Below are 15334 nucleotides of genomic sequence, written 5' to 3'. Positions count from 1 at the left end.
AAATGGTAGCTATGGATAAGAGTATGCGAATGGACTTACGCATGGCCACAGGAGAAAATGTTTCTTCATAGTCCACACCCTCTCTTTGTGTGTAGCCTTTGGCCACAAGCCTTGCTTTATAGGTTTCTACCTTTCCATCTGCACCCCTTTTCTTCTTGTAGATCCATTTACATCCAATGGCATTAACATTGTCAGGCAGATCTACAAGTTCCCAGTCTGAATTGGAATACATTGATTCCATTTCTTGATTCATGGCTTCTTGCCACTTATCAACATCAGGGTCTTCCATTGCTTCTTTAAAAGTCAATGGATCGTCCTTTTCAGTATCTGATACAAGAACGTGTGCCTCATGTTCGTAGCGAATAGGTTGTCTCACAAACCTCCCACTACGACGTTGCACTGGTTTTTCCTTTTCAGGAATTGTGGTTTCTTTGGTTGTGTTATCATTAACTGATGAAGAGGATGGATATGAAATATTATCTGTCATTAGTTCCTGTAAAACTACTTTGCTCCGAGGTTTAAAATCATTCATATAGTCCTGTTCTAAAAAGGTTGCATTTGTCGAAACAAATACCTTTTGATCACTTGGGCTATAGAAATATCCACCTCTTGTTTCTGGAGCATAGCCCACGAATATACACACTTCAGACCTAGAATCCAGTTTTCCAGATTTAGGTCTTAGCACATGAGCAGGACAACCCCAAATACGGAAATGTCATAAACTAGGTTTACTTCCATTCCATAGTTCCAGAGGTGTCTTTGTAACAGCTTTGGACGGGACTACATTCAAAATGTAGTTAGCCGTTTGTAGTGCATATCCCCAAAACGATAAGGGAAGTGAAGAGTAGCTTAACATAGACCTGACCATGTCTAACAGAGTCCGGTTTCTTCTCTCTGAAACTCCGTTTTGTTGTGGCGTTCCAGGTGCTGTGAGTTGGGATAGAATTCCATGCTCCAGCAAGAAATCTTTGAATTCAGAATCCAAATATTCACCACCACGATCAGATCGAAGTGTTTTTAAAGATTTACCTAATTGCTTCTCAGCTAAAGCTTTGAAGTCTTTAAACCTTTCAAAGGTTTCTGACTTCTTAAGCATTAGGTACACATGACCGTATCTAGAATAGTCGTCAGTAAATGTGACAAAATATTCATAACCACCACGAGCTTGAATGTTAATTGGACCACATATATCACTATGTATTAGCTCTAGTGGTTCTTTGGCTCTATTTCCCTTCGAAGTGAAAGGTCGTTTAGTCAATTTACCTTCTAAACAGGATTCACAAACCGGTAGGGTTCCAACTGTTAGTTCCCTTAGAGGTCCTTCTTTAGTTAACCGGTTTATCCTATCTAGACTGATATGACCTAATCTTAAGTGCCATAGATACGTGTCATTTTCTTTAGAAACCTTCTGTCTTTTGTTACTTTGCGGAACGGCTACTTTAAATAATTCAGAATTATTGAGCGATTTTTCTATTGGATCAAGCATGTACAGTCCGTCTTTTTGTTTTGCATGACAAATATTGTTCCCATTCCTTGAAATAAAAATCATATTATTATTAAAAGAAATGTTAAAATTTTGTTCATGTAACAAAGATAAAGAAATAATGTTTCTAGTAATTTCAGGAATAAATAGCACATTATTCAAAACTAAAAAATTGTTCTTAAAATTCAAACGGACTGTTCCACATGCTTTGGCTGAAACAAGCGCTCCACTTCCCACTCTTATAGTCATCTCTCCTTGCTCCAACTGCCTTGCGGACTCAAGCATCTGCAAACAAGAACAAACATGGTTAGTGGAACCAGAATCAACTATCCATGATAATTTATCTTGTTCCACCATACAAGCTTCGAGTACAAGTAAATCTGATTTACCTTTCTTTTTCTCTTTTAGCTCGGCGAGATACTTTGGGCAGTTTCTCTTCCAATGACCATCAACATTACAATGGAAACATTTTCCTTTGGGTGTCTTTTGTTTGGGGTCATTGTTCTTTTTGTTCTCGGGCGCTTTGGATGACTTCTTTGCCTTTTTCGGATTGTCCTTTTTAGGTTTGCTGTCATTGTTATTGCATTTTCTTTTCTTCTTTGAAGAAGATGGTTTTGCTTCAGCAACATTTGCTTCAGCCTGACTTGAGATGGTCTTATTCAAAGACTCAAAAGTTTGTAATTCATTCAGCAATTGTGTCATGTTAAAATCTAATTTGTTCATGACATAATTTGTTGTGAATGCAGAAAAGGCAGGAGTTAAAGACTCAAGTATAATGCTTACTTGTGTCTTTTCATCCATGACTGCTCCATGCGTCTCAGCTTCATGAAGTACACTGATCATGTTCAAAACATGCTCACGCACAGATTGACCTTTCTTCATCTTAGCATTCATGTAGGTTCTAGTAGCCTCATGACAGCTTTGCTCAGATGGGCGCCCAAACATTTCCTTAAGAGATTCTAGTATCTCAAAAGCAGTTTCCATGGATTCATGCTTTGTTCGTAAGACATCACTCATGCTTACAAGCATATAGCATTTAGCTTTGTTATTGGATTGAATCCATGCATCAAATTTGTCTCGAACATGTTTCGGGGCATTTGCGCCAGGTTCTTCAGGACATTCCTCATTTAGGACAAACTTGTGGTTTTCACTAACCAACAACAGATTCATATTTGATTTCCATTTTATGAAGTTATCACCAGTTAATTTTTCTTGTGCAATCAAAGCAGTGATGGGATTTCCAGAGATAGACATATTCTGAATAAAATTAAAAAAATACAAATATATTATTATTATTATATTTAGAAAAATAAATATCAAAGTTTCGGAAATTAAACGTGATGCATGAGCACAATTAAAACACATAAAATAAAGATTAATTTCCACGATAAAATTTTCTAACAATTAAAGTGCCGCCTTAGGGTCGGTCAAATTAATTTTAGAGAATTTATAAGACATTCTTATCTTTATTGTTTAATACTTAAAATAACTCTTTATTTTCTCTTTTAAACATTAAAGTACCGCTTTGTTTGGTCAAGTTATGATTATCCACTCTCAAGCTTAATCATAACTTTGTGAGTGTAACCCATTATTTCGGAGTTCATGACTTAACTTAGGACATGCCGCCTTAGGGTCGGTCAAGCCTAAAATACATCATTAGTTCCTATCTATATAAGAAATATAACCTTGCTATTGATATGTCCAGACACCTTCCTTAGGGGGACGAAAACAAAGCCGTCGCGAGGCGCTATTCATATCTCACGGTGTTATATTAATAATGGAGACCATGGGTTATGTTTGAGATATCAACCCTCTCCCACTCACTATTTTGAAATAAGTGTTTTTAATCCTAATTAATTCCAAATTAATTATAGTTTCTTTAAACTTTATGAACACAATTAAAATTGGAAAGAAAGCGAGTTTCTAGGTCCATGTCCAATTTTAAATTACCAATCATGCTCATCTAAACTTTACTAAAACACTTTTTAAAATAAAGTTGGTTTAAAGAAATTAAGTCATAAAGACTTAAAAAAATTGGTGTGATATTTTACCAAGTTTTCAAAATAAAACTAAGTAATTTACATGCAATTGATTTCACAAAACAACTCATATAAACATATAGGACAATCCTAATAATCATGTTTCTACTGATGAGATGCATGATTATAACTGTGTGGGTTTTTATGTATGGCATACAATGCATGAACATGTTATCAATCACATTAACCACATGAAAATAATTATTTAAATAAATAAATAAGCAATAAATGTTGAACCGGGTGCTTTTGGGTATTTCTAATTTTACAACCACTTTATAAAATTAAAATAAATAAAATAAAATGCCTTGATCTCCATCGGGCTTCTTTACTTTACTGTCGGTAGGATTTGTGGCATTGTTGGTCCAGAACAATAATAAGAAAACAATTTTCAAACTATTTTTGATTAATTAAAACAAACTTTTAAATAATCAATATTTTTCTTTTTCTTTTTAATTAAAACAACTTTTAATTAAATCTGAAATGAATTTAAATTAAAATCTGTTATTTTGTAAAAAATAAATTTTAAATAAGATATTCAAAAAAGTTTGTTAAGACAACAAAAATATCTCATTATTTAAATATCAAATTTCAAAAATAGGATATTTAAACATTTTAAAATTAAAAAAAATAACAGATTAATTTCAGAAAAAAAAAAATTCTGGACCGACAGGCGGGGACACACGGCGTCAAAACGGGGTCGCCGGGCTCGGACCGTACGGACACGTCCGTACGGCCGTCCGTACGGTGTCCGTACGACGTCGGGCAGCGGCTCGGAGGTTGGCCTCGGAGGTGCGGTGGCTGATTTCTGAATTCCGGGCTCCGTTCTGACTTTTGTGTGATCGGAATTACAATTTTATGGTATCAAAAACCAAATAAAATTACATAAATCCTATGCCCTTTAATGGCTTACACAATGATCTAATCATAAACAAATCCTAACCCAAAAACACCATACAATTAACGATTCAACATTCCCACGCATTCAATCACATTAAGCCATCCATTCATAAATAAATGCATAAAATTAAACCCACACATATTCAATACATATATATGTGAAGATGGCTCTGGTACCATTTGTTGGTTTTTATTGATCAAATCAGAGATTATGCGCAGCGGAACAACAATCAAATTGTCAGATTAATCCCATAAGATTTCTAGATCTACTTCTTCACACTCATATATATATTGAATCAAGGACAAGAATAGAAACATTACCTCAGGTCCTTCCTTGCTGCTATCTTTTCGTATGGCTGAATCCTTGAGATCTCACACCAAGATCTTCCAAAATGTTCTCAGTCACCCAAAGAACGAGTGTGGGCTCGCTATACAAATAATAGGCAATAACTATTTATCAGATATTCTCAACACATGAGATCTAATAAAATTTGGACCTAGGTTTTGTGAAGAACAATGACCTTTGTTTTGTCACTGATCTTTTTCTTTGAGAGAATCCTAGATATTTTTCTATCCCTGAAAAGTTACGTTCTGTGAAAACTGATATCCCATATTTAATAATATCCAATATATTAAAATATTTGTTATTTTAAACAAATTCAAAATAACTGATCAGTTATCAGATTTTTGTTTAAATAATAATATTTAAATCAAATCAAAATATCTCATTATTTATTTAATATTTAAATAACTAAAATTGTGGAATCAAGAGACCAAGTCTATCTCTTATGTGTGTAGCACAGTGCATGTGCACTGTGCCACACGTGTACCACATGCATGTGCATGCATGTGATTTTTCCCAATTTTTATTATTATTTAAATACCAAAAATCCCAAAAATAAATTAATTCAAAATTAATTATATTTTTGTTAAATCAAATAATTAATTAATTACACATAATTAAACAATAATTATGTTTGATACATAGAAAAATATTTTACTTATCACATAAGTCCTTTTTACCCATTTTTGTATTTGCCTTTGACAGTGATTGTTTGAGCCATTCTGGGGACCATGGACCTATAACATTAAGCTCCAATAAATTGAAACTAAATAATTAAACTCTTTAATTATAATAGCTAATTTATTAATTCTGATATTACTCCACTATAAATTCAGAATTGCACTCTTTATGTTATAGATATACTTTTACAGAAATCTTTTTCTTAAGTCGTCCATTGATATAACCATCTTACAATAGTTCAACCCTCTAATTAATTAGTTCATAAATTAGAATGGAAGAATTACCATTTAACCTTTCTAATTTATTTCTTATTCCTTAAGTACCATTAATTCACTAGTGAATAATTAATCTATAATCTAATTATAGATTTGAGCTCAAAGTCATTCAGTTCCAGAATTAACCCTTAAGGGAACTAATATACGATCCGTTAGGAAAGATTAGATTCTGTGTTGTTGATACATGTTCCCAGCCATCCATGATATTAAATCTCCAAAACAAAAGTCATTAGCCTCATTCTTTGAAGAGACCTTAACGAGTGAATCAAAAGATTTAATAAACATGAACAGGAGTTCATGAACACTCAGGATTTAGGTTGATCTATAAATGATCATCTGTTATGATATGAATTACAAGTCTTTATTGTTAAATGGTTTTTGGATAAAGACTTTAATTCACATCGATCCATGTCATATATAATCATATTATATAAAGCACCTTTACCGAGATGTCTTACCACATCAATAATCCGAATCTAGATTATTTGTATCATTATGATACTCAGTAAACCGTACTTACAACTCCAATTAAAGAATTCCATAACTTTAATTTGTCGTTGTTGACCATTTTTATTCATTCATGTGATCTTAATTCTCTCGTACTAATACAAGATCACATCCTCAATAATGAATATGGAATTTTTCTGATATTTACAAAATTATTCAAACAATAATTTAACAATCTAAATATGACAATAATAATAAACCATTGTATTTATTTATTCACAGAAAAAACAAATGTCTTTACATGCTTTTAGGACACACTCCTAACAGCCTGAGCATCAACTGCCATTTGCAACTCCTTTCCAGGAACATCTCTCGAAAAACCTTTCTTTGCTTTGGTTATCAAGGCGTTGTAGCATTCCCTTGCTTCTCGCTGATTTCCCAATACGCATCCTACCCCTGTGTCTGTTGGGAATTTCATGGCAAGGTGCCATATTGAAGTAACGGCTCGTAGGTCGACCACAATAAGCCTCCCAATTACAGCATTGTATGCCAAAGGACAATCAACTACTATGAAAGTAGTGAGTAATGTCCTGTTAGCAGGTGCAGTACTAGCTGTAACTGGAAGCCTAATCGACCCAGTTGGGGCGAGCCCTTCACCGGAAAAGCCATAGATGGTTTGGTTGCATGGCCTAGGTCCTTGACGGACAACTTCATTCTCTCTAGTGAAGACTTGTATAGGATGTTGATCGAACTTCCTGTGTCAACCAACACCCTCTTCACCATCATGTTGGCGATTTGCACATCTACAACCACCAGATCGGAGTGTGGGAATCGTACGTGCTGGGCATCGTCTTCAGAGAAGGTTATCAACTGCTCCTTTGTTCGAGCCTTCTTTGGTGCTCAATCCTCCACACTCATCATCTCGATGTCCTGATCATGGCATAGGGTTCGAGCGTATTGTTCCCTTGCCTTCCCACTGTCCCCTGCAAGGTGTGGGGCCGCCACTGACGGTGAGTAGAGTGCCTGCCACAGAAGCTGGCTGTAAAGGTGGCGAGCGTTGGCATGCATGTGCCTGCTCGTTTCCACCTTGAGCCTCTCGTTAAGACCCTCTTGCGGCTCACACATATCTTCTTACAAGTCCTTGCCTAATCAGGAACTCAATTTAATCTTTCAACTAGTTGCATTCATTAGTGTCGTGCCCGTAGTCGTTGTGAAAATGACAGAACTTCGCCGTCTCTCTCTTGGAGATATCTTTCCTTATAGGTGCAGGTCGTTTATAAGGCAGGCTAGAACTGGTCGACTGGTAGACTTCCGCTCGGCTTTCGACAAGGGTCGTGTAGTTGGTGAATCTTGGCTCATATCGATTGCCTTTGGGGCGTTTATTCTCATAAATCGAGGGTTCATTGTTCGCCCGTTTTACACCATTCCTACCATTGCCATTCCTGTTGCCCTTGCCATTGCCATTGGGCTTTTCTGACCTGTTGGCGGCCTTGGCGGGTTCTTCCTTTGGCCCCTTGTCTTTTGTTGGAGATTTCCCCTCATTGGCAATCGCGTCCTCGAGCTTGATATATCGATTAGCCCGATAAAAAAAAACTTGGGTACTCCTTACCCCATTCTTCCTTAGGCTACTCCAGAGGGGTGAATGGCGCCTAACCCCAGCAGTTAGGGCCATCATCTTGCCTTCATCACCCACTGTCTTGGCTCCAGCTGCTGCTCGCATGAAGCATTGGACATATTCTTTTAAGGGCTCTCCCTCCTTCTGGCGTATCTCGACCAACTGGTTGGCCTTAGTGGGGAGTACGCGACCTGCGTAGAATTTTCCGTAAAATTCCTTTACGAACATCTCCCAAGATACTATACTGGCAAGAGGGAACTTAAAAAACCACTCCTGGACGATGTCAGACAGTGTCGCGGGGAAGATCCGGCAGCAGGCGTCTTTCGACACTTTCTATATATCCATTTGTATCTCAAACTTGTTAATGTGAGATACTGGGTCTCCGTACCCATCAAAGTTTGGTAGTGTTGGCATCTTGAATTTACTAGGGGTTTCAACCGCAGTAATCCTCTACACAAAGGGAGTGCCCCTCCTCCTATCGTACTCTATATGGGACGTCCGTCCCCCAACCAGCTGTTGTACTGTCTGGTTCAGAGCATCAATCTGAGCTTGAACCGCTTCTGGGATTGCAAGGGCGACCAATGCTGGGGGAGCATACTCATCATGCATTTCCTGACGGTCATTGAGAATGTCCCTTAAAGCATCATCCCTGCGTCTTTGCTCGCTGACTCCTAGCCGATCAAAGATGTTCTGTTGCCTGGGTTACCACCCACTGTTTGGGCTAGCTGGCCTATTTTCTCTAGGTGGGGGGCTTCTGCCTCTTTCCTCATTCCTCCGACCAGTATTTCCTCTGCCAGATTCAGCTTCATTATAATTGTAGGTATCTCTAAACTGGGGCCGGCTAGGGGGTGACCGGCTGTTCACGCTATTTCCTCCTCGGGCTGGAATTTCCCAAGCGTCAGGGGGTGGCCTGCACTGGTTGTTGGGTCCCCATGCATTGTTATGTCATGGGGGGACCCTGACCGCAGAGCCAGACTCGTTGTTCCTTCTGTTGCCAGAAGGACGATGTGCCCTGCTTGGTGGATTCGGCTCTTCGTCCCCTGGGCGTCTAGGGCTGAGGGGCAGCTGCCCGACCCTATTTTGCCTCGGGCGCTGGGGATTGCCTCGACCTACCTGAGATGGAGGCTGTTGCTCAAGATCCCTAGCTGGGACATCATCCTGAGCCACAGGTGGCTGCTCCGACCTTTGAGGGCTTGCTGGCTGGAGCAGACGGCTAGGATTTGGAGCTCTCTGAGGTGGGGCACTCGACAGCTAATCTGGCTGAGAGGCTGGCACAACCTGCCTCCGAGCCTATTGGATGGCTGCTTCGAGAGTGTCAATGACATCCCTCTACCGACGGTCCATGTCCGTTTGCCACTCATTCAGCTCCTAGCGCTGGCGTTCAATTTCCCTCTGCTGTAGCGCCATTGTCTCCGCAGCATTCTCCTGATTGGCCCTCAGATTAGCCAACTCGTCCTGCAACACCCCTAGTGTTGCCCTCAGCGTTTCCAAATCTAACTCCTCCTCTTCAAACTCCAAATGTGGTTCATTCTCAGTCACATTTGGGGGAGGAGGTTGGGATGATGCAACGCTAGCAGTCTGTCCAGCCCTCTTGGAAGTCTTCGCCATTAGATTTTCTTAAAGTTTTTTATCAATCTCTCAATGAAAGCACCATAATGTTGACCCACGATTTGGCCAACGACATAGAGTTAAATATACGACAGGAAATGAGACAACAATTAAGAGTTTAATCTAATGGTAAAGAAGAAAACACCAACGATTTATAGTGGTTCGGCCCCAATGAATGGTAATGACCTACGTCCACTTAATGCTATTATTAATATTGAATCCCAATGCCGTGATTAAAGAACCAAGGTTCTTGAGTTTCACAAACCTTGAGAGAATTACAATAAGTCAATGGATAATCGCACTATAGGCTCTCTTTCTCAATATTCAAGCAAAAGATTTAAAGATCAAAAAAGTCCCCTCCTTGAGCTATTTCATGCATATTTATAGGCTCAAGGGGGGTTACATGGGCCATTGAGCCTTACATCTCCTTAATATTCGTGTATCAAGGTAATAAAGTTGAAATAATAAATATAATTATTACAATATCACAATCTTATAAGGGAATAAACCGAATCATACGACCAGCCTGGTCGTACCTAATAGTCAGTCTTGATGAAGCAATGTGTAGCTGGTGGATAACCGAACATCACCGCATTATTTCAACTCTGCCACGTGTCAACCACGTGTGAGAAATCATTGCCACATCATCAACAGCTGTTTTTGGGTAAACATGTAGATTTTAGTGAAGAAATGAGAAATTAAGGCAAATTTATTCATTATGATAAATTTGTGTCAAATTGATAAATAGTATTAATTCAAGGTTCAAATTATAATTAGTTAATTTGAAAACATTATTTATTTATTAATTAATTAATTATTGTTTAAATATAATTATAATTATATATATAAATAAAGTCTTCATAAAACTTTGTATATAACGTACGGAATCAGTTTTGAATATATATACATATTATATATATTTAATTAATTAATAAGGGTATTTTGTTTTATTTTTTAATTATAGAAAATAATAGTATTTGAATTTATATGCTTTTATGTTTTGAATTTAAAAATGGAAAAATCCCATGACTTGGCAAACACTATGGTGTTCGGCCTTATAGGGCATTTTGAAGCAATTATTTTAATTATTTAATTAAAAACAATTAACCCTAAAGTGTTGTTATAAATAGGTATTTAAGTCTATGGTTTTTTAGAAGAGAATAAAGTTTTTCTAATAGTCCTTATTCTTTGGAAAAAAACTAGACACAAAACACATAATTTGGCCGCCCAACATACTCTCTCTTCTTCTCCATATTTTCCCATTTTATGTGTTGAGAATTACCCACCCTATAGTAGGTGATCAAATGAAATTGTGGAAGATTGTGTAGTTTGAAGATCCAATTAAATCTCTTATTATTACTCTGCGACAGAAAAGAGCAATGGTTAGAGAGAGTGAAGGAGGGAGTCTTAATATCTGCTGCGTAAAAGTAAGATTCTTAAACTCTGTTATTTGATTTACTTTATGAAATTCATTAGAAACATGTTTGTATGATGTTTTATTTGTTAATTTGATTAATATATGAAACATACGTGAAAATATTGTATAATCTTGTAAAATGTATTCCCAACATTTTTATTAGCTCAAAAAAATTAGGGGGCAGAACAATGTATATGTAATAGTTCGGTCGGCAAAAATCATAAATAGCCTATTTAAACATTTCCGGTTAATACTCCCAAAATAAACTTTGAGAATAATAAAATTTCTTATATGTAATTTTTTAGATTAATTTTTATGTTATTTTATCTTAGAAATTTTGATAAATTTAAATTATAATATAATTATGTAATATTATATATGGCTAGATATTGTAAATATTGAAAGATATAAGGATATTATTGATAGTGATAAAGAATATTGAAATGAATAAAAAATGTTTAAAAATATAATATTTAAATGATATAGAGAAAAAAAAATAGAGAGACAAATTTTTGGTATAATTTAAAAGTTAAAGGTAAAATAGAAAAATGTGTGTTTTGGGGAAGTATTTTAAAGGATAGAGTAGACCACTCATTGAGAGGGCTCTAAAAAAAACTAGTTAACTTCAATACCCCATTTGGAGTAATAGAAGATGATAAATGCAACCCACTATCCACACCATCAAACTCCTCAAATAAATTCTTACTTATAACCTAAACAACAACAAAAAGAAATTGTAGCGCACCAAATTTTTTATTTTTTTTATTAATTTATGTGCTTTATTTTATTATTAATTGTTAAGTATTATAAATTTATTTTTAATTGTTTGAATTGCTTGGTAGCAATTTTGTGAATTTAAATTTGTTAAGTGTTTTATTTAATTATTTTATATGTGAATTCTTGAGGTTTTTTTGTGTGCACCAAGGTGCATGGTTAGTAGAGATGCACTTGTACTCTTGTGTGTGTGCATGTGCATGGTATGCATGGTGTGCATGTATTAGTTTCCATGCATAGTAATTTTTATTCTCCATTTATTTATTTTATTAATTAAGAAAAAAGAAAAATTGGAGAAATAAAGAGGGAATGTTCTAGAAGGCTTGTGTTCACACTAGTGAGAAATGGGAAACAAATGGTAAGAAAAGAGTTGCATTTTTTTTAGTTCTCGTAACTTTGGATCTAGCCTCACTAAAACAGTTGTAACTGGTGCTGTAAATATCCGATTTAGACAAACTTTGTACTGTTAGAAATCTAATTAAATTATCTACAACTTTTTAGAAATATTATTTTTCCAAAATCATGGTCTAATTGGGTCAGAAATGGGTATCAAGTTAATATTTGGATTACGAAAAACTCACTTCGAATTCTCATATTTTTTTCCTTGACCTAACTTTCACCTATAAATAGGTCTGTTGAGGCTCATAATCTCATCGATAGAAAGCATGAGGCCGAGGCAAGGCCCTTAGGCCACCGTCGTCTCGGGAAGCCATCGCGCCATCACAACACAAGTCTGGGTTCGGCTCTCGTGGAGTCGATGCCAAGTGGCCTCGCTTGGCCTCGCCAGTCCATACTGCCTAAAGGGCCTCTCGAGATGCCTAGGCCACGCCTCCCAAAGTGGCCTCGCGAGATGTCTAGGCCACGCCTCCCAAGTGGCCTCGCGAGATGCCTAGGCCACACCCCTCAAGTGGCCTCGCGAGAGGCCTCGGCCACGCCACACAAGTGGCCTCGCGAGATGCTTAGGCCACATCCCTCAAGTGGCCTCGCAAGAGGTCTCGGCCATGCCACCCAAGTGGCCTCGCGAGACACGTAGGCCACGCCACACAAGTGGCCTCGCGAGATGCCTAGGCCACATCCCTCAAGTGGCCTCGCAAGAGGTCTCGGCCACGCCACCCAAGTGGCCTCGCGAGACGCCTAGGCCACACCACCCAAGTGGCCTCGCGAGATGTCTAGGCCACGCCTCCCAAGTGGCCTCGCGAGATGCCTAGGCCACGCCTCCCAAAGTGGCCTCGCGAGATGTCTAGGCCACGCCTCCCAAGTGGCCTCGCGAGATGCCTAGGCCACATCCCTCAAGTGGCCTCGCAAGAGGTCTCGGCCATGCCACCCAAGTGGCCTCGCGAGACGCCTAGGCCACGCCACCCAAGTGGCCTCGCGAGACTCCTAGGCCATGCCACCCAAGTGGCCTCGCGAGATGTCTAGGCCACGCCTCCCAAGTGGCCTCGCGAGATGCCTAGGCCACACCTCCAAAAGTGGCCTCGCGAGTCTCGGCGCCCCTGGCCTCATGAGGGCCACATCCACAACGCACTCGACCTTGTGAATAGCTAGGGAGCCACGCCCTCAAGGGGGTCGCAAGGATAGTGTCTCGCCACGCATCCTTAGACATCTTCCAGGGCCACATGCCTATCGCTCAGACTCGTGAGTGACCTCAGGAGGTTTCAGATATCCCATACCAATGTCCCAAGATCTCGACCTCACACCAAGGGTCCCATTCCTTACACCTCGAGATCCCTATGCTTAGGAGATCCAGTACGAGTCGAATGGGGCATATTTGTAAGACCAAGTACTAAGTACGGGTACCAGTGCCAGTGAGATTGCTGGGGTAAGGATCATGGTCCGTACGTCTACGGCCATAGGTCAAAGCCGGCACCACTACCTCCTGCGCCACTACGCCTGCCACCACGCATCAGACATGGGTACAGACAAGTAGTGGAGACACCCTCCTGACACCTGCTCCTGTACAGGTTGTACAACCACGACCTCTGAAGCCACTCCCCTGACACAGTACGTATGTCCCGCTTGGTCCCCTGGACCACTATGTACCTAAGGCCATTAGAGCCTACTATAAAATGAGCTCTAAGACCACCTAATAGGGGGTTGGAAATTTTACTGTAGCAGAGGTTTGAGTGTGAATGAAAGACTGAATTCTCCATTATTGTTCTATCCTAGTTCTTGAGTTATTGTTCAAGTTTTTACAGCTTTCCGATTAGTGATCTCAATTAGATAATTTTTCCAACTTAACTTCGTTGACGAGTTCTCACCGTCAACAAGGTCCTTAAGCCTCCTCCTATCGGCTTTGAAACCCTAACCATCCATCTAGATAAAAGATGAAGAAAAGAAGAGAAAATAGAAGGAAGAAAGAAAGAAAGAAGAGGAAAAGGAACAGGTTAGCATTCTCCATTACCTCCTTGGTATGTGATCTTGTATTAGTGTTTTGAATCGTATAAGCTACCCTTCTTCTTCTTAATTCGAAGTGCGTTGTTCTTTTCTTTGTTGTGGGTTTCAAAAATTCCTAGGTGCCCAAGGGTATTGATCATATTTTTGTGTTTTTGATTCACTACCAAGGAGGTAATGGAGAATGCTAACCTGCAATGACCCAAATTTCCTAATAAGGCTTAGGGCCTTGATTAGGTGGCCAGGATGGAAAATTTTAGAATTACATGATTATATGATATTTATGTGTATCATTATGTGATTATGTGAGTTATATTATAATATGACTTGATATGTGTGTTTAGGTGTATTAAATATGCATGTGGACCCATTTCTGTTTAAATGGTCAATTTTCATAATTTGGCCCGTTATGGGTATATTTGGCATATATGTGGTATGTGTGTGGTATTTCATTATTATTTGGTTATGCTTGGGTTACTCAGTATAGGACGATCCTAGGAGGCAAGCCAGTGGGAAAGTCACCACAGGATTCATACTTGACTCGGAGAGAGTCAAGGGGTATTTACTGCATTATCGGGATATTAGGTAATGGGAATAAATATTTGGTGATAAACTGAGAGTTAGTGAGATCAAGGGGAAATTATGGGAATTTTGACTATTTTACCTCGGGGGGCATTTTTGGGACCCCGAGCATTATGATTTGCTTGAGGTTAATTAAGCTTGAAGTAACCTATAAGAATAATAAAAGAACGTTCAGAATGTTATCTCTCCCTCTCGTTCCATTTTCAACACTCGATCACATTTTCGAAGGAAACTTGAGTTTTAGGACTCGGATTCATGCAAGGATCGAGGCAAAGCGATTCTAGGAAAGATTAGAAGCTTATTAGCCGGAGGATTTAGTTGGGAAACGACTCAATTAGAGGTAATCTAAGTTTTTAAGATTTGATTGGATTTTGTGTTTTGATGAGTTTTTTTAATGAATTGAAGCTTGGGTTTTATTGGTGTTGGATAATTAGGATGTTTGGGAACTTGGATTTTTGAATTTGGATATGTTTGGGTAGGTTTTTGGAAGGATTTAAGTGGGAAAAATCGAAGGATATGGCTTGTTTCGAGCTCAAGTTGCGATCTTGTTCTAGCATGTCGCGACTTGGATGAAGCTAGAAGCCAGGAAGGAAGCCTGGGGGGCACGCCACGACCCAAGAGGGGTTAAGTCACGACCCGCCCCAGAGCCTAGGCAAGGGGCTCTCTGACTTGGGGCAAGTCGCGACTCACTAGGCCAAGTCGCGACCAGATTAGGCATTTTTGCCTACATTTGGTTTTTAATCGTGGGAACTTAATTCCAAGGGCCTGGGATCGATCCTACT

Source organism: Humulus lupulus, chromosome 3 (genome assembly GCF_963169125.1).
Source record: "Humulus lupulus chromosome 3, drHumLupu1.1, whole genome shotgun sequence".
Classification (NCBI taxonomy): Eukaryota; Viridiplantae; Streptophyta; class Magnoliopsida; order Rosales; family Cannabaceae; genus Humulus; species Humulus lupulus.
The sequence above is the reverse complement of the archived record's forward strand: the minus strand, read 5'-3'. Positions refer to the sequence as shown.